The sequence below is a fragment of the Myodes glareolus genome, chromosome 13 (assembly GCF_982192425.1).
Source record: "Myodes glareolus chromosome 13, mMyoGla1.1, whole genome shotgun sequence".
Lineage (NCBI taxonomy): Eukaryota > Metazoa > Chordata > Mammalia > Rodentia > Cricetidae > Myodes > Myodes glareolus.
The window spans coordinates 26,135,528-26,160,526 of record NC_142038.1 but is presented as its reverse complement, the minus strand read 5'-3'; the positions used below and the strand labels follow the sequence as shown (position 1 = coordinate 26,160,526).

Sequence of the window (24,999 nt, the reverse complement as noted above, 5' to 3'; positions counted from 1 at the left end):
TCAATCTGACATTCATCATGCCAATGCCAAGCTCGCTCACTTTCTTTTTGGTCAATTGTTTTATTAGTGTGTTTAGTTGTTCAAAATAATGGTTTGATTGAGATATTCATGTATCTTCACTTTTTTGTTTTGGAAAGAGACATGTAGGGAGAGATAGTAATCTGCTTTTGAACCTTAATTTCATCTATGAGAGAATAGCTTCCTAACCGCATCCAGATAAATCTAACTAAATAACCGAGTATGGAGGCCTGACTAGTAGGTACAAATTAACTACTGGAATGTCTAAGTGTACAGTATAACATACAGAGTAGCTTGTGCTAATCTTACTGAGCATTTATTGCAGGCCAGGCACCGTTCTTTTATTGAATAATTTCCAACCGCAATTACAATACAGTCGCCAACAGTCAACAAAGATAAATGATGGTCTCCAACATAGGAGACAATCGTGAGCAGCCATGAAGGGATGTGAGCACTGGGCAGACAGAGGCAGGAAGAATCGAAAAAGCGCTTGGACAGTCACTTAATCTCCGAGTTTCTTTTTCCTCATGTGTAATACGGAGTTAAAAATAGTGCTTACCTCATTCACAGAGCGGGTGCTCAACAAATATTTATCAGCTGAATCCATGTTGAAGAAAATCATTGTAATTCTGTTGCCAGAATTATAGGAGAGAGTCTACCAAAAGCCCCTCACATGGTGCCTGGCTTGTGATTAGAACATGGCGAATCTGACTGTTGGGGCACTGGTGTATTTTTCTCCTAACCGCTGTAGACACAGAGCCATGCACAGTCCTGCAAGGACTCACTTCACAGGGACCCAGGGAACAGTGTGGCTCCTGGGAAGCTCTTGTTTCTAAAGGCAGTGACTGGACAGTAATTGCCCTGGCCTGAGTCAGGGACTGTTTTTTTGCTTACTTCTTAGCACCGTCCCGGGGCAGCCAGTTCTCCGTGGCTCCCAGAATGTGTACTTGGAGCCCTGGCTCTAATAGGTCTTGGCTCAGAGAAGTCTCTGAAGACCCAGGTAATGTGGACTGGAGCCGGGTGAGTCCCTACATCTGTGCCAAGTGCACTCTGCCAGCAGCTCCCTTACAGAGTCCACTCTCTGACTCTCAGAAGAGAATGGTTGCCTTCTCCTCCTAAGCCAGTACCTCCCTCGGGGCACCATCAATTAGGCTAATCAATCATTCCCCTCTCTCCTAAAACAAACTGCACCATTGACGGAATTAAGCTGAGCACAAGGACAAGAGGACTACTACAAGTCATTAACAGTTGGTTAATCCTTCAGCAAGGGTTGGTGCTATACCAATGGCAGTGACTTAGCTCTGACACTTACCAGTCCTGTGACCTTGGTCGAGCTTTTTCCATCTCTCTCATGACTCAGCATCTTCATGTGTACCGTGGGTAATATTATACCGACTTAAAAGGGTCTCAGGATGTTTGGGTGTGCTAGCGTATGTAAAGTGCATGAAAACATATATGGGCATAAGCTGTGTACAGAGAGCAGCAACTATTTCTGTGACTATTATGACTGTTGTTATCTATTGCCACTTTCCCCTCTACCGTGTGTTTAGAAATCCCACTGGTTTTAGAGGAAAGAGCACTGAACCCTACAAACATGGCCCCTGGCTTTGTGAGGTTTCTGTACTTTGAAAACTAATAAGTAGACAAAAAAGTTTAGTGATTATAGACTCTAACAAGTATTGTTAAAACAAAGAAACAGACAAAAAAAACCAACAGTGTGCTGTGCACTGGGGACAGGATCTACTGGGAAAGGTGGGTGAGGGAGGGCCTGGGTGGCCTGTAATTGTCATGGAGATGGGAGGGGTGAGAAAGAAGGCCTAGGAATAAGGAAGTGTATGTGTGAAACCTTTGAGGAGCAGAGAACTCGCTATAGTCATGAGGATAGGAAAGGTCAGTGTGGCTGGAGCAGTGATGGAAATGTCAGTGATCACCAACTCTCACAAGGCACCCACTGCAGATCCTGCACCTCCCTGTCTGGTTTCTATGGTTACTTAACTCCAAGGCAACCCTAGGAGGACAAGGAACAGTGTAGATCAGCTCATGCACACACCTCACTCTCCTTGCTGCCCCTCATACCCCAGTTTAAGCACAAACTCCCAACTTGGAAGGGCTGATGCTTTGCAATGCAGTCACAATCGGCCTTCTAGGCTTATTTTCTTCTGTTGTTATTTTACTGTATTGTGAAATTAATCTTTCTTATACATGCAATATGCATTTTTCTTGAAATAATATGGTAAAGTTTTTAAATGTTTAAAGTTTTATTTTAGCGTTGTCTTCCTATTCCATTTCTGTAATGATGCTATTGACTTATTGTAAATCTTTCCATGAAATATATATTCAAATATTAGATTTTTTTCAAGACAGGGTCTCATATAGGCCAGGTTAATCTTAACTTCACTGAGTAGCAAACACTGGCTTTGAAATTCTTATCCTTCTGCCTCTACCTTCACGGTCCTGAAATTCTAGTGATATACTCCCTTGCCTAGTTTATATAAACACGCATGTTGTATAAAACTATAGAAATACATAGAATGTATTTGAGGTTAAAAAATGAATACAAGTTAAACTTTTTAGTAGTATTTTTCTGTGACTTCTTTCAATGAGGTAGCTTCCATGTTGGTTTACATGGATTTATATTAATTTTTAAAGTGGCTGCATAGTTTTCTGACTAGTTTCTTTAATGTTGAGCATTTAAGATGCTATGGTTTGGGTCTGGCCTGAGTATTTTCCAAGAATCCATGCTTTGAAAGGGTTGTTTCTTTTGGAGGCAGTGGGAAGCCCAGAAGGTGGTCTAGTAAGAGGAAACTGAGTCATGAAGGGTGTGCCATAGGAGATCCTACATGCTTATTAGTCTCTTTCATTTTGCTCTCCAGCCTCCATGACAGGAACAGGCCTCCTCACCATGACATCCTGTGCTATCAGCAATCAAGAGTTCCCACAACATTTCCCCCTTTTTAAGTTGATTATTTCAGACGTGTTGCCACAGCGACAGAAAGCTGAACTACTGCATGGGATATTTCATACTAACTGTTTGCCATGAGAAATAATTCAGCAAAACACGACACACTGTTGCCTGTCAGGGCCCCCATCTGCTTCAAACAAGGACACCAGTGCAGGGGTGTGTTCAGCAAGAGATTGAAGTCCCACAGGAAATGATACAACCCAGAGACTATGGAATACAGGAGCAACACCTGAACAGCCAGAAGACCCGGGACAAACACGTGAACAGAACACAGAAGGGAGGAATCTGCCCTGGGAGTTGGGGCCCTGGAAGGAAGGGCTGGGAGAAAAGGTGGGGTGACATTTCACTTTCTCTTTTCTTTTCTCTAGTAGTGCTTTATGCTTTGGCTCATAGAACCCCAAGTGTGTAGTCTTCCTTCCTCTTCTATTTCACCGTATACTTTGAAGTATAGTGGCATTTTTTAAAAAGAGGGTCTAGTAGAATTCTGTGATTAATTCATCTAAAGACTGGTCACATATCACATATGTGATATGTGATGTGGTCACATATCAGTCAGGGAGACTTGAAGGGGTATTGAGGATGCTGGTAATCAGTAAGAGACCATGACCTGGGATCAAGGTGTTTGAGTCTTTTCTAAAGGGGTCAAAAGCTTTACATAACCCTTTGCTTTGTTGTCTTAAGATGGACAACAAGGGCTCCACGAAATGGAACAAATACATGAAGTTTCCGACCAGAGCACTTAATGCGCAGTATCCTTTCCACCCCAGCTCATCACTTTCAGACTGAGAAGCAGGTAAAACCATGGGGCAGGCGGGTTGGGTTGAATGTTGCCAATCGAGCTCTAAGCCACCCTTACCAGCTGTAGAAGCCTGGAAAAATTTCTTAAGCTTGCTGCATCTCAGGGTCATGATCCTTAAATGTGGATAATTATAGCACCTCTGGATGAAATATGAAGTATGGAAACAGTAAAAAAAAAAATGCTTCTCCCTACTCTAGGCAATAATACTTATAAACGATGAAGTATGACTTAAAGGAAAATATCATACTGAATCTATGGGCTGGTGAGCTTTTTTTGACAGCTTGTCCCAAGCTAGAGTCATGTGTCTAATTAAGAAATTGCTTCCATCATATGTTTTGTAGGCAAGTCTTTGGGGGTGTTTTCTTGATTAGTGATTGATGTGAGAAGGCCCAGTCCACTGTGGGTTGTGCTTCCCCCAGCAGGTGGTCTGTGTAGTATAAGAAAAAATAAGCAGAGCAAGCAGTGAGGAGTAAACCTAGGCAGCATTCCTCCATGGTCCCAGTTTCAGTTCCTACCTACCTCCATGTTCCTACCTTGAGTTCTTTCTCTAACTTCTCGTCTTAGTTGGAGTTTCTATCACTGTGAAGGGACACCATGGCCACGGCAACTCTTGTAAAGGAAAATCATGTAGTTGGAGTGGCTCACCTTTTCAGAGGTTTAGACCATTTTCTTCATGGTGGTGTTCAGGCAGGCATGGTGCTGGGGGAGAAGCTGAGAATTCTCTATCTTGACCCATAGGCAACAGGAAGAAGTCAGTCTCCCTGGGTATGAGACCTCAAAGGCCGTTTCCACAGTGACACACTTCCTCCAACAAGGCCACACGCCCTCCCACAAGGCCACATGTCCTACTAGTGACATTCCTTTAGGGGCCATTTTTTCCAAACCACCAGATTTCTCTGAATGTTGGACTGTAAACTGTAAGATGAAACGAACCCTTTCCCCATCCCAAGCTGCTTGTGGGCACGCTCTTTAATACACCAATAGAAAGCAAACCAGAGCAGGCCTTCTAAGACTTGCAAGGACAGCATGCCTGGTGCTAGAGTCAATTGGCAGACAGTTAAAATGGCTGCCATGGAGTCGTTTTGACAGTTTATTGGTCTCTCAGGGCAGGGACAGCTCTGTGATGCCCTAAGTTCCAGTGTCCAAGCACGTTATCAACTCCCAGCTTCACCTACATAGGAAAAAAAGCATCCTGTTAATTTTAGAAGCCGTCCAGCCCTTGCACCGAATATATTCAGCTACGCTCTTAATGTAAGATGTTCTGAGGTTAGGATCATTGGTTTCTCCCCTGCATAAAAACACTGTGGCTCACCACAGAGGCAATATTCTTTCACATGATTTAAAACAATCATTAAATCATTCTGTCCACAGATCCGAGCCTAAGGCTTCCGTATATCATCTGAATGTGAGTTTGTGTGAAAAATATTACTGTATAAAATTATTTAGACAAAATTTCTGTGCATGTGGCTATGTCTTTTAGGCAAAACAATATACCTTTACTTGACTATTTATTTATTTAACAGATGGTTTTGAGTATTGAGAAGCTGGTATAGAAAGGCTTTTTAAGCTACCAGAGCATTTCAGGGGACTTGAGATGTAAAATCCCTTCTCTCTGCCCACATTCGGCACTAACAGGAGAGAAAGGAGTCAGTTGAAGGTCAACATGTTCTCATAATTGCTGATAATTACTGATTTGGCTGCCTAGTGTGGAGCCAAATGGTTCGTGAGTGGTCCTAATCCACTTCTGGAAGGCAACACCAGGCGAGCTCAGAACTGATCAGCATGGCTCTGAACATAGACAAGGAAGTGGCCTCCTTTGTTCAGGCAGCCCGCCCTTAGAGCAGAGAAGGAAAGCCTAGAACCTCTTGTCCTGAACAGACCAATCAGATAAGGCCTCTTCCTCCTCTGAGAAGGACTCCTGGGAGAAAGGAATCACGTGTTTTCCTAATAAACCCTGATGGATTCCTTCTGTGTGGAACAACCGTTCTTGACCTGTGGCTGGCAACCCTTTGGGGAGTGGGGATCAAATGACCCTTTCACAGGGGTCACCTGAGACCATTGGAAAACACAGATATTTCCATTACGATTCATAATGGTAGTAATATTACAGTGATGAAGGAGTAATAAAATAATTTTACGGTCGGGGGTCCCCACAATGTGGGGAACTGTGTTAAAGAGGCGCAGCATTAGAACGGGTGAGAACTGCTGATGTAGAAACATCTGCAAGCTGAAGAAAGGGTCTCCCCTAACAGCAGTGCCAGGAGAGAAAAGTAGAAGCGCTTTATCCAGTTCTCTAGGGCCTGCTCGGTCCACGGCCTGGGAAGCCTGTCTGGTACCGGAGACTGTTAGACTCTGGACACACTCCCCCAGGAATGGCTGGATGGTGAAGGAGAAGGACTGAACTAGGCTGGACACAGAACATAGCCTAGCCTGCAGCTTGCTTTCTGAGGCTGGAGTGGGCAGGATTGGAAACAGACATGGCAATGATGGCTGTAGGATATTTTCAGTGCTAAGTATTTAAGAAAGGAAAAGAAAGGACGCAGGGCTGGAAGGAACAAGAAGACAAGCGGGACTGATGGGCTCTCAGACACCCTGGTGAGACCTTACTGTCGGGTCAGTGTGGCCCAGCCATTCACAGAGTCCTATACTCCAGTCCCCCGAGGGATTCAGGGCAGGTCAGGCAGATCCGATTTCTCCAGCTGGGGAGACCTGGAGGAGCTAGCGGCTGGGTAGCTCCCTTCTGTGTCCACCGCGCAGACCCCCCACTTTCAGCCCTCACCCCTCTCTTCTCTCTTGCTCCACCACGGCCTACCTTTTGACATTTAAGCCATGCCCAGTCGCTCTGGTTTCCAGCAGAACTCATGCCTTCCTTCACCCCAGGTATATGAGATTTCTTTTCTATTTCTTCCTGCCCTTGTTTTTTCATGACTTCTCTCAGAAAACATTTTGTCGAGGAAAGTTCCCCAAACTCCAGGCTGGACAGACTCCCCGCCACATGAGCAGAACACTCTTTCCACCTTGTCAAATGACATCGAGCCTTCTGTGGCTGGAGCTCTCGGTCTGCACTGGGCCTCAGCATTTCCGCGGGCTCATAGCTTGTTCACCTTCGCACCTAGAATGTCTAGTAAGCTCCTGGCATCAGACAGGTGTTTAGCAGGTGGCTGTCCTTTTACCTGTCCTTCTGGGACATGTTCACCTCCAACACACATTTACTGGGTATTTTTGTGTCAGTCATGTAGGCATGCGTGCCTTGTGCTGTTTTGCAGCCTCCAGGGTACCTAAAATAGAATCTCATACGTGCATACACTTTCTCAGGAAATACTTTAAAAAAAAAAACCTTGTATTAAATCAAAGCATATCTGCTCTGGCCAAAAAATGCTCAACACAGGATCTGGAAGCAGAGGGGAAACTCAAGCAGGTAGGGATTCCAGGCATAGGGGCAGGCAAGGTTTCAGAAGGCTCTGGAAATAATGTCTGAGGAGAGGAAGCCGGCTCTGTAGACACCCTTCTGGATTTGTTTTCGTCTGTTCCAGGGAGGAATTACTCAGAGCTCTATAAAGATAAGCGAGGACTTTAGAGCGAGAAGGTGGAGATGGGCAGGGAGAACGGTGGACAAGGGGGCCGATGACACCGCCATTTCCTTTAAGTCCAGGTACAGAAACTGTTCCCTCTACGGTGCGTAGGAAGACCCAAAGAGGCAGCACGCACTAGCCAACTCACCCCAGGCTGACACGGAATGTTGAAAGTGACCGTCCTTCAGTCATTGGCTGGGCCTCAAAGGCTACAGGGAGGTAAGAGCTGACGTGCCAGAGAGAACTGGGGGCTTCAAACCAGCCAAACAGGAAAAGGAAAGGCCATTTCAATTGTTCAGGGGGTAAAGAGGAAGACATCGGCAATATCATCTTTCGTCAGCCACGCCCCACGGGGGCTATGCTTTCCTAAGCTCGCGGGGAACGGCTGCTTCCTTCTCCATTAGAAGCCGGGTTGTAATCAGATGGTAACTCTGACTGGATGGGGACTCTTTGGGGCCAACTCAAAGTCACAGCCTTTCATTTGGTACTTATGATCTCCTTTGGTTATTCTGGGGTAGAGAGTTCTTAGACTTTTTTTTTTTTTTAACTTTAGAGGTTGAACGATTTTGAAGGCATCTTTTCTGGATTTGGTGGATTTTAGCTCCTTTCTGTCACCAAGAGGCCGGTAGTCTTTTAGCAAGACAGACCAGTGACAACCGATGCTCTGAGACAACCTTGCTATGGCTCATTGTTTCTTTATCTATTCCTCTTAAAGACACCATAAGATGTTGCAGACAATCTCTGCGCGGCAGCCAAAGTTCAGGAACTGTGGTCAAAGTCACCACCGGGAGTAGCAGTGGAGAGACACAGTCTCAAGCAAGGCAACTCTAAAGCAATAGTTCTCACCTGGGGTGGTCCTGTTCCCTTACCCTCTCTCCCAGAAAGCATTAACAACATTTGCAGACATTTGGGTTGTCACAGTAAGTGTGGGTGGGGACGGAGACCAGGGCTGCCATTAAACACGCAATGCACAGGGAAGTCCTTCTCAGCTACAATACTGGCCTTAGCATGACAACAGTGCTGAGGCTGAGAAAGGCTGGTGAAGCCATCTCTAATCTCTGTGTGGACGTGGGCTGTTCTGACTTCTTCACCTTGCTGTCGCTCGCCTGACCTCCTGTGTGCTGCCTTCACAGGACTCACCATCTCATTGGTATGGTTTTCTGGTAATTTCGGTTGTTAGCCATCATGCATATTCCTAGCTGTTTGTGGGTAAAGGTTTCGCCAGTTCATCCCCAGCTCCTCCCCAGTACTCGGAACATAGCAAGTGTTCAATGAATAGTTGTTAACTGAGAACCGGCAGAGGGATGTGGGGACAGCGCAACCCCATAATAACAAAAGCAAAGTGGCCAGCCCAGTAGCAAAGCCTGCTTCGGTCTGAATCCCAATCCTCTGCTCCTGGCCCCGTGTCCCAGGGTTGCTATGGGGGAGAGGGTTGGGATCCAGTCTGTATTCTGTACAGGCTCAGAGCCCATCCCAGGAGGGAGAGAGTCAGTGAGTGTTAGGGTGCGATGCCAGATTGAGACTGGAACAGATGAAGGATGGGAGGAATGCGGGCTGCCTGAGTCCTTCTGGTCCATGCATACCATGAGGGAATGCATGGAGAACTGCCCAGATATTAAAAGAACAGCTTAACATGCCTACAGCCATTCTCTCTCTCCTTTTAGCAAAGATGGTCAGAAGAACATTTATCCTTTCCTGGTCCTTGGGGAATCTGGATCTCTTACAGTCTTCAGAAGTGATGGGTAGTGGCTGAACAAATGTAAATTCAGACCCAGAAATACTCTCAAGTCAAGTACCTGGCTGGCACTGGCTCCGGCTCTCAGATCTGGGCTCTGGTGGGAGCAGTGACCAACTAAATGTGGGAGCAAACTCCCACGACTCAAGGCTGGAGAAGCTGCAGGGAGGGGCGGGAAGGGCTGGGTAAGGGGAGCATGGGAGAGAAGGAGATGTGGGTGAGGGGAGGAGCTGGGAAGGCTGAGGCAAAGGCAGGAGGAGGAAGAGAGGCAGGGAAAGTAGAAGAGAGGGCAAGACAGAGGGAAGAAAGAAAATTAGGGCAAGAAAAACTTTTAAAAACTCTTCCTATTACTATATATCATGCAGAAGTTCTTAAAATCAAATATTAATATAATATTAAAGTTACCTTTCATACTGAAATCATCCACATGGCTCATTCTATCTCCTATGGAGCATTTGTTCTCATGGTTTTTTTAAAAAAATATTAATTTATTTTTAATTATGGGTTTATGTGGATGCAGATACTCATGGAATCCAGAAGAGACTGACAGATATCTTAGAGCTGGAGTTACGGGCAGTTGTGAGCTAACCGACATGGGTGTTGACCTGAACTCAGGTCCTCTACAAGAGCAGTGACCTGCTCTCAACCGCCGAGCCATCTTTCCAACCCATTTCATGGGCTTTTTATAGGCATAAAATTTCCCAGTGCATATAGATTTAACCAAACTAAAGCTGCAAAGGTGATACGTAGATTCAGATGTGAAAAAACATTGGGGGGTAGCAGCCATTGCTCTGGATAGGTGGAGTGGAAGGAGGTAGGGCAGTAGGAAGAAGGATGGATCTGGCAGGGGGGGTTCCTAGGGAGTCTATCAGAACACACTCCACATTCTTGCCTGTCTGGGGGTAAAGCAAGTTGTCTGGATGGAGACACGAGTGACTAGTGGCCTGTTTGGGGTTTAGGGGTCTGCCGGGAAGACTGTTTGTCCAAATAGACTTTGCAGACAGATTGTTCCAGAGGGTCCTTGATGACACTGATTCCAAGAGTACAGTAAAGCCACTGCAAGATATTTGTCTTTCCATCTTCCAGTTAAACAGACAGGAACCATGAAAATGATCCAACGACTCTCTTTTTATTATGCTTCGGGGCAAGGAAAAGAAAGAAACAAAGTCCGGAAGTTATTAATATAAACAGAAGTGTTTCCTGGACATGTTAAGTCTGCAGGTCACATCGCACATTGTATTCCTGTTCTGTAGTAGGTGTCGGAGCCTCCGCTTCAGGAAAAAGGAAAGTGCCTTAGTGAGAGGAGCTCAGTCATTAAGTACCTAGTGTTCTGGTTTGGGATTCCCTCGGTCGTTACCTCCTTCCTGAGTGTTGGAAGCTGAGTTCGATGTTTTCTGAGTGAAATTAGTATTTCTTTCAAATTCACTTCCCAGAATGAAAAGTCCTCGACGCTGGCCTATTAATCACGAAGAGAAGATTGATGCTAACCTCAGTCTAAGATGTGCTTATGCCAAATGTTCCTATAATCATTGTTTATAAAAGAGCTTATTTAGGAAAATGTTGGATCCCAAAAGAGTAGTGCATGCCCTCCCAGGAGCAAATTAATAGAAGCAAACAGCTGTGTCCTCGGAATCCCTTAGATAAATACATCTGAACACACCATTCCCTTAGGCCCCACTGTGCCCGGGATGACAATCTCACTTGTCTTTAAAGCCAGTCCTGAAGAGGTTGTACCTTCCTTTATGTGTCCTGGTTTGCTATTCCAACTCCCAACTTCAACTCCTGTGGATCTTTCTTTCCATATAGTTAGTGTATTGTGTCTTATCAATACTTCCCTAGAGGACAACGTCCCCAGGGCTGAGCCTAGTCCTTCTTACTATGTCCTCAGCATGTTTTCTGGTTCACAGTAGGTCTGTGATACATTTTAGTTGGAAGAATGACTGCCTGGGATCACCAACCACGAAAGGCCGATAGGCTAGCACCAATCTGTTTGCTTTCTCAGACCCAGCTCTGGCACAGAGAACGGAAGCTCCTATAATAGTCTGCCAGAACTGAATCAAGGAGTCTCAGAGGTCCTGCTTCACAAAACATGCCCTTTCAATAGAATTTGCCTGTCTGGTAAGAAAACATCACACCAGGCTTTGGCAGTGAGTGGCGTGCTCTCCATATGTGAGCATTCCATGGTGCCCCTGTGCAATCAGAGTCCTTGCTGGGAGATCCCTTGCCACCAAGGGCTGCAAGTCATAACAGGAATGTCTGATTGGTACCAAGCACTCTGCCAGGGCTTTACCCATGCTTATTCAGCTAATTCTTATAACTAACCTCATGAGGAAGGACTAGTTATTTTTCCCTTTCTATAGATGAATCTGGGAAACAAAGAAGATATGTGGATATCTGTGGATGGAAGCTTCTAGGCTGCCCCAGGGAGAGAGGACAGGACAAGACCTCTTGAAGGTGAGGAAGAAAAGCAGGCAAGAACCTGACATACCTTTTCTGTATCTGATATTAGGACTCTATTAATTGTTGTATAATTGGGATTCTGCAAAAAATTGGTAGAAGAAAGCTTTTTCCTAAGGACTACAAATCAAAACTGATGTTTTGGTTCTAAAGCTAGAAGAACTGAAAATCTGGAAAATGTTAAATAATGCAATGTCAGTCTCATATAAGAAGCAGAGCCAAGGCTGAAAATCTGCATTTCAAATAGCCCAGATATTTATTTCCTTTGCCACATGGCCATCATATCCAGGGGTTCCCATAATGGCACTTGAGCTTCTAATACTTTTAAATCAAGAGGCTACCTTCCCGCCCCCCAATTTTTAATATAAAACTTTTGTTTCCAGGGGTTATGTCCGACATTAATACTGAATAAAATAAAGCAAGTTGAAGGTAAATTTGAAAGTACTTGCCTTGGAGTTGCTAGAGAATGAGAGACATGAAAGACAGGTAAAGGCCAGGCAGAAGCAGATATGGAGAGAAACTCGTGGGATTTGGCTAAGACTAGAGCATGTGGCCGATGTATGCTAGCCCTGGAAAGAAAACACACATTACTGGTGACAGTAGCAGCAACACTGCTTTTGAATGCCTGCGGTGCTTTAGATGAAAATGTCTCCCATAGATTCAGATATCTTGATACTTGGTCCCCAGTAGGTGGTGCTACTTGTGGAGGGTGGGAGGTGTGACCTTAGAGGAACTAGGTCACTGGGGGCGGACTTTGAGAGTTTAAAATACTCACGCCACCCCTAATTCCTTCTCTCTGTTTTACTGCTTGCAGTTCCAGGAGTAGGCTCTCAGCTTCCAGGTCCAGCTGCTCTGGCTCTGCTCTGCCATCGTGGACACTTCCCTCTGACACTATCAGCCCCAATACACCTGTCCTTCTGCAACGCCCTGGCTGTAGCATTTTATCCCAGCAACAGGGAGGTGACTAAGACAATGTGACACGTGACATCTACACAGGCAGATGCTTTATATTCTGTCACTATCATCTTTAATACTGAAACTGGTTAGCTCTGAGAGGAAACAGAACCTTTTTAAGATGGTAAGAGAATCTAAACCAACATCTATGTGGCAATAAAACACAAAATCTGAGTCCTTAGAGCCACCGTAACTGGAAGCCATGAGGTCATAGATACCCAGGCTTTTTTGTCCTTCAGCAACTCTTGGGTCTCCTCTAGAGTGAAGACCCCTGGTCCTGCCTAAGGATGATATAATGGTGGAATTCACCTGTTTGAAGGTAAGCAGAGTCAGTCTAGGCTGATTCTGCTACTACAAACCCAGAAGTCTGAGATTTTCTGACCTGGTGCCAAGCTTTCCAGTCCCTAGCAGAAGACAGAATACTAAGGCTCAGGTTGGTGAGATGGCTTAGGGTGTTAAGGTATGTGCCACCAAGCCCTATGACCTGAGTTTGATCCCTGGCAACCACATGGTGGAAGAAGATAACTGACTCTCCCAAGTTATCTTCTGCCCTACACACACACACACACACACACACACACACACACACACACACACACACACAGAGAGAGAGAGAGAGAGAGAGAGAGAGAGAGAGAGAGAGAGAGAGTAACAGAGTTCTACTTTGGTTTTTATTACTGTGATAAACACCATGACCAAAAGCAACTTGAAGAGGAAAGGATTTATTTGGCTTACAGTTTAATGTCACAGTCCTTCGCTGAGGGAAGTCAGGTCAGGGCAGGAATTCAAGGCAGGAACTGGTGTCAGGGACTGATGCAGAACACTGTCTACTGACTTGCTGTCCATGAATTGTTCAGCTTAGTTTCTATACACCAAGGACCACCTTCCCGGGGGTGGTCGGTGTGGGAAGTCCTTCTGTATATGTGTTCCTTTTATTGGGTAATAAAGAGGCTGCTTTCAGCCAACAGCTTAGCAGAGTAAAGCCAGGCTGAAAGCGATATATATAGAGAGTAGGGGGAGTCAGAGAGACGCCATGTAGCTGCCAGAGGGGACAGATGCGAGCTGCCAGTTGGAACCTTGCTGGTAGGCCATGAACCTTGTGATAAAATATAAAATAATAGAAATGGGTTAATTCTAGAGCTAGCTAGCAATACACTCAAGCTATTGGCCAAACAATATTGCAAATAGCATAGTTTCTGAATGATTATTTCAGACTGGAGCAGCTGGGAATGAACAAACAGTCATTCCTCAACAGGTGCTGGCACTGCCCACACTTATCTGGGTTCTCCTGTATCAATCTTTAATCAATAAAATGCCCCACAAACAAACCTTCAGACCAATCTCATGGAGGCATTTTCTAAATTGAAGTTCCCTCTTCCCAGATGGTCCAGGCTTGGGTCAAGTTAACAGAAATGAACCACTATGCACATAAAATAAATAAATATAAATATAATAAAAACACTGAGGCTCTAGAGTGTCCATTCTAGTAACCTTAGGGAGCAAGGCTAGCCAGTGAGCAAGTTGAAAGCAATGACCTGAAGTGATTCCTACATCTGTAGGGCCCTTTTAAGTTTTGAAGCATGTACCTCTGTGCTTTGGAGTCCATGCTCGACTCCTGTAGTGGGGAGACAAGACTACAGATTAGAACAAAGGAAGCATTTACAGAGGGCCACATGCATCTTAGGAAGCAGCCAACTGGGAACTAACTCCGTGTTCGTGTGGGTCAATTCCTCTTTCCAAGACACCAGCAAAGAGTAAGGTCCAAGGAGGAATTAAAAATCTGAGGGATAGAAATCAGTCCGTGAGGGTCTCAGGGAGGCTGGGACATTTTGGCGACAGATGCTAGCTGCCTGGTGCTGGCTGGCCTTTTTCCTCCTAAGCCGGGTGGGGGCCCTGAGAGGAGTTGTGTCCAGAGGTATTTTTGTCTTGTTGCCTCAACCCAGGCAGCTCCACTTGGAATGATTTATGATGATTTCTTTGGTTTGTTTTGTAAACACAGCCCACACCCCGGGGAGGGAGTTATATTCCCAGGGTCTTCCTTTGCAGGGGTATTTCTTTAAGAAGTTTTTGCTGAAGGCAGAAGATCCTTTGTGTGTGTTCTTAAGTAGTTTAACCTAGAGCATTAGAAGCTTGAGAGTCAGCTGAGGTTACTGAGCCCTGCTCCCTCATTTTACCGTTCAAGGAACTGAGGCCGAGCACAGGCTAACTAGAGAGGGTGGCCGACTGGAAAGGGTTGCCTACAGCGTCCTTAGATATTTCTCCAGGCTGACTGTGGTACTGAGGAGAGCATAACATAGGCAGCCATTGCTTTGTTTGAACTCACCCTTGACCAGGGCAATTTGGCTTGAAATCAATGAGTAAAACTGGGTTGTTTAGAAAGGGAGAGGCTTTGGGGACTTCAACCAAGGCAGCATGCCCTGACTTAGGGCTGTTGGTGGGTTTAGATGGAGACCTGAACAAAGAGGAGGAGTTAGTGCAGAGAGCAGGGGATGGGTGCTGGGTGGAATCCGAGGCAAGGAGGCAGGAGCAAGGGATTGAGGCACTGAGCGCTGCAGATCCCAAGGGCCTGGTAAGCAGTGGGGAGGTGCATGGAAAGAATTAGATTGAATTACAGACTCAGTGAGAAGCAGGAGAGTTTCAAATATAAGCAGGTGAAGTGATGAGATTGGGTTTGTCCTTTCAGTAAGATGGCTCTGGCTGCGTGGAAGAGAACGTGCTGGAACCTCAGGTCTGGTACAGACAGTGGCTCCTTATTCTATCCAAGTGGCTTCCGTGGTTCAGGGTCTAAGTGTAGAGGAATGTTCTATTACAGCTGGGCTGTCTTTGAAGGCAGGGGTTAAACACAAAGCTGAGTCTAGGACACGTGTCTTACAAAAGCCCCATGGCCTGATTTGGGCCATGAATTGGGACTGTGTAATTTCTTAGTGTTTGAAAGACACTTTTCGATTCCTGAGACCTGTCGCAGGTAAAAGGTGACAGAGCTTAGAAGAAGTCTGGGATGGACAAGGGAGCCCCAAGCAGCCAGGTCTCTGGGTAGGCTGGTCCAAAATGGGCCCTTCTCTCTCCTAGGCCGCTTTAGCAGGGAGTCTTAAGCTCACATAGCTGCCTTAGGTTCCCCCCAGTACACACCCCTGTTTGTCTTTCTAAGTGTTGTCTGCCTCTCCATCCTTTCTCCCACCCACTGCAGGAAGTAGTGTGATGAACTCAAACGCATAGGCTTCGGAGACACAGGTCTAGGTTTGAATAATGATGGCTTTTACATATATTAGCTGTGTCAGTGCTCTGACAACATGCCTGCAATCTCTCCCCACTGTGGTGGTGGTCCATGCTTGGCTGGCTCCGTTTGGTTTTAGGCTGTGGTAAGAGCATCATGGTGGAGAGCTTGAAGTTGAGCTAAGCTGCTCACATCATTTTGGGTTCCTTGGAGATAGAATCGGTGCTCACTGATTGTAGAAATTGCTGTAAGGCATATTTTATCTCCTTGAATGGAGTAAAGTTGTATGCTGTCTTTGGGTATCTAGCAGTAGAACAGGTTGTTCAACAGGTAAAGCTTACTCAGTCTCTGGGAATGCTCAGGCATAGGCTGGGTAAGTGCCCATGAGGGTGTTGTAGAGAGAGTGCCTGTTATGGATGGGAAAGTGTTATCCAACAATCCTATTCTGGGTATATATTTGTGTTAGTCATGTCAGAGAGAGAGAGAGAGAGAGAGAGAGAGAGAGAGAGAGAGAGAGAGAGAGAGAGAATCACACCCGAGAGGCGGAGAACCTGGTAGTGCCTTGGTCCTTGAGGCTGGGTGCCTCAGCCATTTAGAATAACCCCACTGTGGCTGTCTCTTACTGGAAATTCTGAGAAGCTGGTAGCTCTGAGTCCACAGGGAGGGTACCTCAGCAGACTTACCTGGTGGTGGAAACTGGGCACTTTCCTGGAGAGCCTCTGGCCCTCTGTCTATGATGGAAACCTGGAAACTGTGGTTCTAAGATCAGCAAAGGAATCAGCAGCTGTGGCAAGAGAGTAAAGAAACTCAGTGGTGAGAGGGGGAAGGCCAACTGAAGAGAAGGTGAGTACTCTTCCTTCTGCCACGCGCTTTTTATCTGGGCTATGACCCAGAGGTGCTGTGCGCATCAACGAAGGCACTAGAGACAATTGTTCAGCTGAGGCTGTACACTCAGGAGATTCTGATTCGTGGCGAGTTGGTGTTAAAACCAACCATCACAATATCCAAAAGGATTAAAATTGGGATCTCAGAGAGACACGGGCACTCTCTTCGATTCATTGCTGCATTATTAAAGACACAGAAACAAGCTAATGTCCATCCCTGACGACTGTAATAATCTCTCTACCTCTGTCTATCTGCCTGTCTGCCTGTCTCCCCCGCCCCAGACACACACTGAAGTCTTATTCTTTTAAAAGAACGATTTTCTCACTTGAGACACCACGGATGAACCTGGGGGATTCTGTGATGGCAAAGTGAACTATGCCAGCGATGGAAAGACAAATACCCCACGATGCCACTGTGCACCTAAAATAGATGAGCACATAGAAGCAGAGCGTCCAACAACCTCTTCTGCACCATGAGGTTTGGTCAGTGAGAAATTCCTAAACGATGACCAAAATAGTCCCTGCATTTGGAGAGGCCTTTAAGGTTTTCAGAAACATTTCCTCTCTACATGACTGCAAGCTTAGGGAAGGCTATTCAGTCACACTCAGTCACAGAGGGGGAAAATGGATTAAACAAAGGAAGCACCTATGGAGGATATAGATCTCCGCAGCAGTTGGTGGGGACAGGTGTGTGTGTCTGGTGGGGCAGAGAGTAGGCTGGTGACTAGTAATGAATGACCCTAGGGACCAGCAGAATGACTATAATTAAAAGTACGTTATTAGGGTCATGTGGTTGTCTGTGGCCTGTGCAGTCACCTGAGGCCATGTTGATGTCTGCCAAAGCCCATGTCTGGGCCCACAGTCCTTCTGCAGATGGGGGTCATATTGAGGTTTGTGGCCTGTGTTACCACCAAAGATCACGTGGCTATCCAGGTTGTAGGCTGCCACTGGAATCCATGTTGTGCCCATGGGCTGGGCTGCCACCAGGGAACGTATTGGTGTGGTGTCCATGGCCCATGTTGCCCCAGAGGCCATGTTGACTCCCTTGGCTTGTGAGGCCGCTGAGGGCTATGAATGCATTCATGACTCCTGCAGTGGTAGAGGCCCATTTGTTGTTTGTACAACCACTGGAGACCATGCTCCAGGGAGTGTATGGGGAACACAAACTGGACTTTTTTCTTTCTTCTTCTTTTGGGAGGGCAGTTCACAAGTGTAAGGGGCAGACCTGGGAGGACTAGGAAGTGACTGTGATCATGGTGTATGATGTTAAATTCCCAAATAACCAAAGAAAATAATATGTTGGAAAAAATACTTTGTTACAGATAAACAAATTTGCAAATGGTGAAGCTTGTTACTTCAGTTGTTCTTATCATTCACACATACAAATCATCAAATGAGAGGAGGCTTTGCTTTGGGGGTCGCAGGGCTAGTGTCGGTAGCTGCGCGGCACAGGTAGGGGCTTATGTCTCACAGGTATGTGCCCATTTCCAGACTTCCCAAGTTGGATACATTATACAATACATACACAGCTTTTTTATCATGTGACTCCATAAAGGGCCTTAAAAAACAATGGGGCAGACCAACCAACACCTTGTCCTCGCTATGAAATTCATTGTTTAAATAGTTGAGTAGATGGTGGCATTTATTTTATTTCCAGCGTTGCGAAGGAAATTTGTATTGGCCGATGGCTTCCCGGGGTCCAGAAGCCCTGTACTGCTACTGAGCCTGGTCCTTCATGGAAAAGCAAGTGACAACTCTGGGACAACCTTGAATGGATGTGTGTAGAAGGAGTGGCGGGCTGCATTTCCGCCACCCGGAACCCGCTAGCTTTACCCGAAATAATTACATGGAAACTGTATTCTTTTAAACACTGCCTGGCCCATTAGTTTCAGCCTCTTATTGGCTAATTCTCACATCTTGATTAACCCATATCTAATAATCTGTAAACCACCACAAGGTCGTGGCTTACCGGCCTGAGTCTAGCCAGTGTCCGTCTTGGGAAGGGGAATCATGGCAACTGCCTCACTGCCTTCTTCCCAGCATTCTGTTCTGTCTACTCCACCCACCTAAGGGCTGACCTATCAAAAGGGCCAAGGCAGTCTCTTTATTAACCAATGAAAGTAACACATGAACAGTTAACCCTCCTCCATCAGATGCGGGCTGAGTGGCAGGGGTAATGTCATGCACAGCAGGACCAGTTGGCAGCTGTGAGCTGTGTCCTGTCAACACGCTCCAAGGAAGAGATGTTTTCTGGAATGAGTGGCAACCTTGGCTTGGGGAATTTATAAAAAGAAAGTATGGTTGAGGGCAAAGTCACACTCAGTTGAGCTTCCAACCAGGACTGGAGGGCACTGAGTAAGCACACAGTCTGACTGGGCTCCTGAGCCCTGACGCACAGTGGACCTGTTCACATCTTCCAGGATTGCAAAGTATCCTGTGAGCATGTGGTCTGAGAACCATTGTCCTAAGTGTGACGAGGAACACACTGTCCCTTGGTAACGTAATTTTGTGCAATCCTGAGTTGAACAAAGTTCAGCTAGTTTCCTACTTGGGGATTTCACAGTGCCCTTAGCACGCTAATGTCATTCTTCCTCGGGATCCACAGGGGACTGTTTCCAGAAGGCCCCATGGATAGCAAAATCTATAGTACCCAAATGCCTCATAGAAAATAGCCCAACATTTGCACATAACTATCTATGGCCTCTTGTATGTGACCTTGAGATGACTTCAATGTCCAATATGGTAATATGATTTAAGTGGTTGTTCTATTATGTTGTTTCGAGAATGAGGGTGAGAGAAACAAATCTTTATATGTTTAGTACATCTGCAATTTTAAAAGTGGTTTTGATCTGCTGTTCGCTGACATTGGACCCTTACATATGGAGGGCCAACTGTAAATGGTTGGTCCCCAGAGATGTTCAGAATTCTTCTTTTCTCCATCATTTATGACCATAGAACTATGTATTTCTTTACAAGACCCTAGGCAGGTACTAGTGTTCTGAGAAAACATGTTGACAAAACTCTGGGATTTTGTCTTATCTTTTGTTTCTGAGCAAAGGCTAGACTGTTACCCATGGAAGATTAATACAAAGGTTCTCTCTCTCTCCAGACTCTAATATACAACATAGCCACTTACCCAGCATCTACCCTTTCTTAAGGTAAGAAAGTTCCAAGACCTTGTGCTTACCTTAAGGCGACATTAGGGACACTTCGAAAGGCTCAGAGGAGAAGGCAGAAACCTATGCACTCTACTTTGGGTTTAGAGCATCTTTGAGGGTATTGGCCTCGTTAGGCACACACTCCTTCATGCTTCTTTTGCTTTTAAGGTTGTTTCCAAAGTGCAGATTTCAGAGTGGCTCTGCATAGGACACATTAACTATGCGTTGGACCCAATTTTTCTTCAACTAGATGGATACTATGGAAAGCCTTGGGGTTTTCAGATGAACTCTTCAGGCTAAGCTAAACCAAAGCATATTCTTAGCCTAACAGAGTTAACTGCTTGCCATGGTTTGGATTATTGGTAAAATGTGGGAAGGGTAAAATGGAACAAACACAAACATGCACTGTATCATGTATGTTAGGGTTTCAATTGCTGTGTGAAGAGACCCTATGACCAACTCTAACAAGGAAAGCATTTAAGTGGGACTAGCTTACAGTTCAGAGGATTAGTCCATTGTCATCATGGTAGGTAGCATGGTGGCATGCAGACAGACATGGTGCTGGAAAAATAGATTAGAATTCAATATCCAGATCAGCAGACAGCAAGAAGACAGTGAGACACTGGGCCTGGCTTGAGCATCTGAGACCTCAAAGCTCAGCCCCCAGTGACACACTTCCTCTAAAAAAGCCATACCTACACCAACAAGGCCATGCCTTCCAATAGCGCTACTCCCTCTGGGCCTATGTGGGCTGTTTTTAAACCAGCACATGCACTAAACCTACTTCATGCTCGAGATCATGCTTTAAGAATGTAACAATGGATTAAGCATCATATTTGTTTTTACGTATGATCGTAAGTTGTAATACACTTTGTTATCTGCTGAAAGTGCTACAGAGACAGAAGAGGAAGTCATGGATTTTGTCTTTTGACGATTCCTTCAAGCTCTGGTAATCTAGGTGAAACTAAACTTTCAGATTCTTCCTGTCACAGTTGACCCTGTGACTTCTGGTCTACAAAACAACATTAGGAAACTCTCAGTATCACCATCATCGGTGCCAGGCGACTGTCAGCTGGTCTGCTGTTGACAGGATTTCATCTGTGGAGACCTTGCTTTAGAGTAGCTCAGCAGGGCGTCCCTGCTCCATCTCGAATGAGGGTAGCATCTCTCCTGAACACAAGTCTGCTTGGAACTTTTGAGCTGGTGTGGAACTGTGCACATGCCAGTCATTCTTCTGACCTACTCTCTAGCTATTAGAGAAATAAAAACTGGAACAAAACAGATTTCCACCAGTGAAAACCCTAGGTTCCCACCTTTCTCAATACCCAAGGGGAGATTAACTAAATGAAGTTCTTCATTCCAAACTTTGAAACTTCCCTGGTTCCAGGGACTCCCTTCTGCATTGTCATAATCAGGCTTCCTGCTGAGGTTATTTATTTTATTTTTCAGACTGAGATGAATGTAGCTCAGGCTAGCCTTAAACTCCCTAGTTAGCGAAGGATGACCTTGAACTTCAGTTCTTCCTGTCTCTATCTCCAAAGTGCTGGGATTATAGACAGGTACACCCATCTATTCTGAAACCCCAAGACTCACTTTCCCCATTCCCCATTTTCATTTTTCTCCCTATTTTCCTTCCTCTAGTTTCATTCCCAAGTGCCACTTGCTGAAGACGATCAGCGAAAATAAAATCACCAACAGCAATGAACGGCTGATCACGTTCATACCAAAAATCATCAAGCCAGGCCAGATGACCCGATGATGTTCAGTTGACCCAACTCATGAGGAAATGAGATTAAGGACCTTCAGTATCTCCAGCAAACCCTACTGAGTCTTGGCCGTTCCTCCTCCCACTACAACATCAACAAAAACCTCATTCTGCCTGCGGCAGAAGCAACATCTTTGGTAGCTGCAGCCTCAGGCTCTTTCTCTCTAGTTTTTCCTCACTTCCACTTCCCAGGTATTCCATAGAAAACAAAGAGTTTGTTGTGGCTCAAGATCACCAAAGGTGGTTGGCACAGGAAACTCTGGAACTCTAGCATGGGGAGTCCAGGAATGTGAAGACTCCCTGCCTCCTCCGCTCATCCAAAGATTTGCTGAGGGCAAATAGGAAGGAGGTCCTCTCCAGTCTTCTGAGCTGTCAGAAATCAGGTCCTGTCACCTCTAGCTTCAAACCGAGCTCACCACTAGTCAGCATCTGCTATGCCAATCTCAGGAAGCCACCTTCAGCCCACTCTGTCGGTAAGTGTGAGTTCTCCCACCGTCTTCTCCAGACTCTTGGAGTTTTCAACCCCAACCTCTCCTTTCTCTTTCCCCTCTTATCGAATGTATCCTCCCACTGTATTGGTTTTTACCTTCCTCCTCTCCTTGGGCTTTCCACAGAACTCATTTTCTTTTTCTTCCACACACAGGAACAGAGGAGCCCCCCTTGCATCTCATTCCTTCGCTACCTCCTCCGCGCCACTGCTTTGCTACTGACTGATTTTATTTTAAAATTATGTAGCCAATGACGTAAGCTTCTTTTGCTTAAAATAAACCCTATTTAACTTCTGAGGGGCATTAAAATTTAATATTATTATTGTGAAATCAATATTCAAATTTCCATTAGGAAGGATTCAAACACCAAAGTGGACAGACTAGAAAGAGGAACATCACTAACACTGCCCACCCCCGCCCTTCCCAGAGGTAAAGGCTACAAATGGTTCATCAAAATTTCTCTATATGGTTGCTTATGGACTTACAGATTGGTGTTCACTTAACATACCTTCTGCAAACTGGCATTATTATTTAAGAATATGATATAGATACTGTTCCATGCAAGTCTATGTATGTATACTTCATTTAAAATGTTCAAGTAGTATTCATTTCAATGGATGTATTAAATTCAACCATTTAGTCTCCTTAAGATGGATGTTGAGGCTGTCTCTATTAACTTACTCTTCCGTTTCTGTGCCCATTCATTCCCGAGATGAACAAAGCTGCAGCACACTCCTCACACACGTCCTTACATCCTGTACTGGGAATGTTAGACACCACTGCCATTCCCTGCTCTTGCATCCTTTGGCATCATTAGCCCTGTCTTGGTTTTATTCTGCCACAGCAGACAATGGTCTTCCTGGGTGCAGAATTGCGGTTTTGGGTTCTCCCTTCTCTCTATGACTGGTGTCTTCTGAAACTGCCAGGTCCTATTCCTTTTCTAATCAGCTCTGATGTAGAAGCACCTCCGCATGACAGACCAACGTTCTCAAATGGGTTCATATAAGCATTCCTTACTATGTGGAAGGCCACCCACTGGAGTAGACACTATGCAGACCTGTGGCAATGGGGTGAAGAGTTGGCCATTTGCTACGATTGTTTACAAAGTGCTAAACAAACAAACACCAAAAAACAGAAGCTCAGAAAATTAAGAACCCAAGTGACTGAAGTAATTTAATGAAGGATTTTGGGTTGATTCTCAGGCCTATCTTCTTGTATAACCCATGATCGTCAATAGCCTCTATGTTATATTCCCCCTTGGCTGTCGTATTCACAGAGGCTTACATGCACACTAACTATCACACTTGCAAGACTGTGTAGAGGGACGTTCCCGAGAAGTATGTGTGCACCCTTCTCGTCCTCGACTGAGAACTTCTAGAGCCTCTACTGGTTGCTTCCTATGTCTAGTGCTCCCTGTATTCAATAGTTAACATGTCTGCTTGCTGACATATATCTGAGTGAACCAACCTGTGTTTGCTGAAGGAAGAGCCGCAGAAGCCTCTGGGCTAGATGAAAACCCCAAACTCATCTCTCAACGGCACGTGCTTAGACTGTGTTCACGTTCTGCCAATTCATGAAAACAGAATGCCTCCTTCTCCTAGGGCCCTGATTAAATAAAGAGAGCTAGAACAGGCTCCTTAGATTGGCAGGCAGTCGATCGTAATGGTTTAAGGAACACAATCCCTGGGCTAGGGAGTTGGCTTAGAAGGTAGAGCGCTTGCTGTTGACTGACATTCAGATCGCCGTGCCTACATAATTGCTGGGTGGGTGTGGCAGCTTGTCTGTAACTCTGTCACTCAGAAGGGAGAGACAGCAGATCCTTGGGGCAAGCCCATTAGCTAGACTGCTCAGATCGATGACCTCTGGGTTCAGTGACAGACCCTGTATCAACATAAGGTAGACAGTGACGGAGGAAGACCCCCCATGTCAAACCTTTGCCCCCCACATGCACGTCAGTTTACACGAAGCACTGGAGTTAGATGTCGTCTGTTATTGAAGGCCATCATCACCAGTTGGACGGAGCCGCGGGGTAGAGTTAAGCGAAGATTTAATGTTGGAGCCAGACTAGAGCACTTTGCCCAGTGCCGGGCACACAGGCAGCTTGCGACATTTGTCAACTGCATTACTGTCCTTATCATCGGTGGCGTCCACTTTCATTTTTGACCAGACATTTGCTTTCCCTAACACTGTGGAAAGCTCTGCCTGGGCTAATTTGTCAGTTTATGTTTTCAAAGTTTTCACAGGAGTGGAATTTCTTTCTTGTCTCTGTTTACAAAACAAATACTTGTTGAGGCCTACTGCATTTCAGATTCTTCCTGGCAGCGCCCAGACTGGTCTCTAAACCTTTAGGGGAGTCTACTGAGGGGAAAGGAGCATTTATGGTCAGAGCTGGGGAGGGAGGAAAGGAGTGAAGGGGGAGGATACACCGTCCTTGCCCCTTTTCTGTTGTTTACAAAGCTGCAGGAACCTCTGGAAAGCACGTCTCTTTTTACACTTCAAGATTTTGTTTCAAAATAGCACTTTCTCACAGTCTGGTGGCTGGGTAGCTTCCGGAGTCTGGTTCTTGGAGGTGGCAGTGCCATCTCTGCTGTTCAAGATGGAAAACTTCCTCAGAGCAGCGGCTGCTAAGGGTGAATCAGAAAACACCATTTGTTCTGGTCATGTGCATGCCAACTAGGAACTTTGTCCGGTGGTGGCTGATGGGTGCTTTGTTTATGCTTTCCTGGATCTTTCCCAGAACTGTGTTAGTGTAGGACCCTACCCTCAGACCAACCAGTAAACAAAACAAAAAAACAAAATCTACGAAAATTCCCCAAACTCGCATTTTTTGGAACAAACTTTTCAGATTTAATCTACAGGTTCTGCCCGTCCAGAACTATCCATCCCAGAGAACCACATCGAATGTTTTAACTAGATTACCTCCAACAGAAGAAACTCCTTAGTAATGTTATTCATCACGCGTGGAACTGCTTCCTTGAATCTGACCTGTGTGT

General features: G+C 45.5%; 2 long non-coding RNA genes across 2 annotated transcripts; one reads left to right on the top strand and one right to left on the bottom strand.

Annotated features, from left to right (window-relative positions):
• Window positions 1-7,324: 7,324 nt before the first annotated feature.
• On the top strand, window positions 7,325-22,580 carry LOC146891716 (uncharacterized). Its single transcript, XR_015005339.2, has 3 exons — window positions 7,325-7,570; window positions 21,395-21,991; window positions 22,162-22,580. It is a non-coding gene; the product is annotated as an uncharacterized LOC146891716 (long non-coding RNA).
• Window positions 13,204-16,497, bottom strand: LOC146891715 (uncharacterized). The gene is made up of 2 exons (XR_015734767.1): window positions 16,395-16,497; window positions 13,204-13,593 (listed from the first exon to the last, which is right to left on the bottom strand). It is a non-coding gene; the product is annotated as an uncharacterized LOC146891715 (long non-coding RNA).
• Window positions 22,581-24,999: the final 2,419 nt, after the last annotated feature.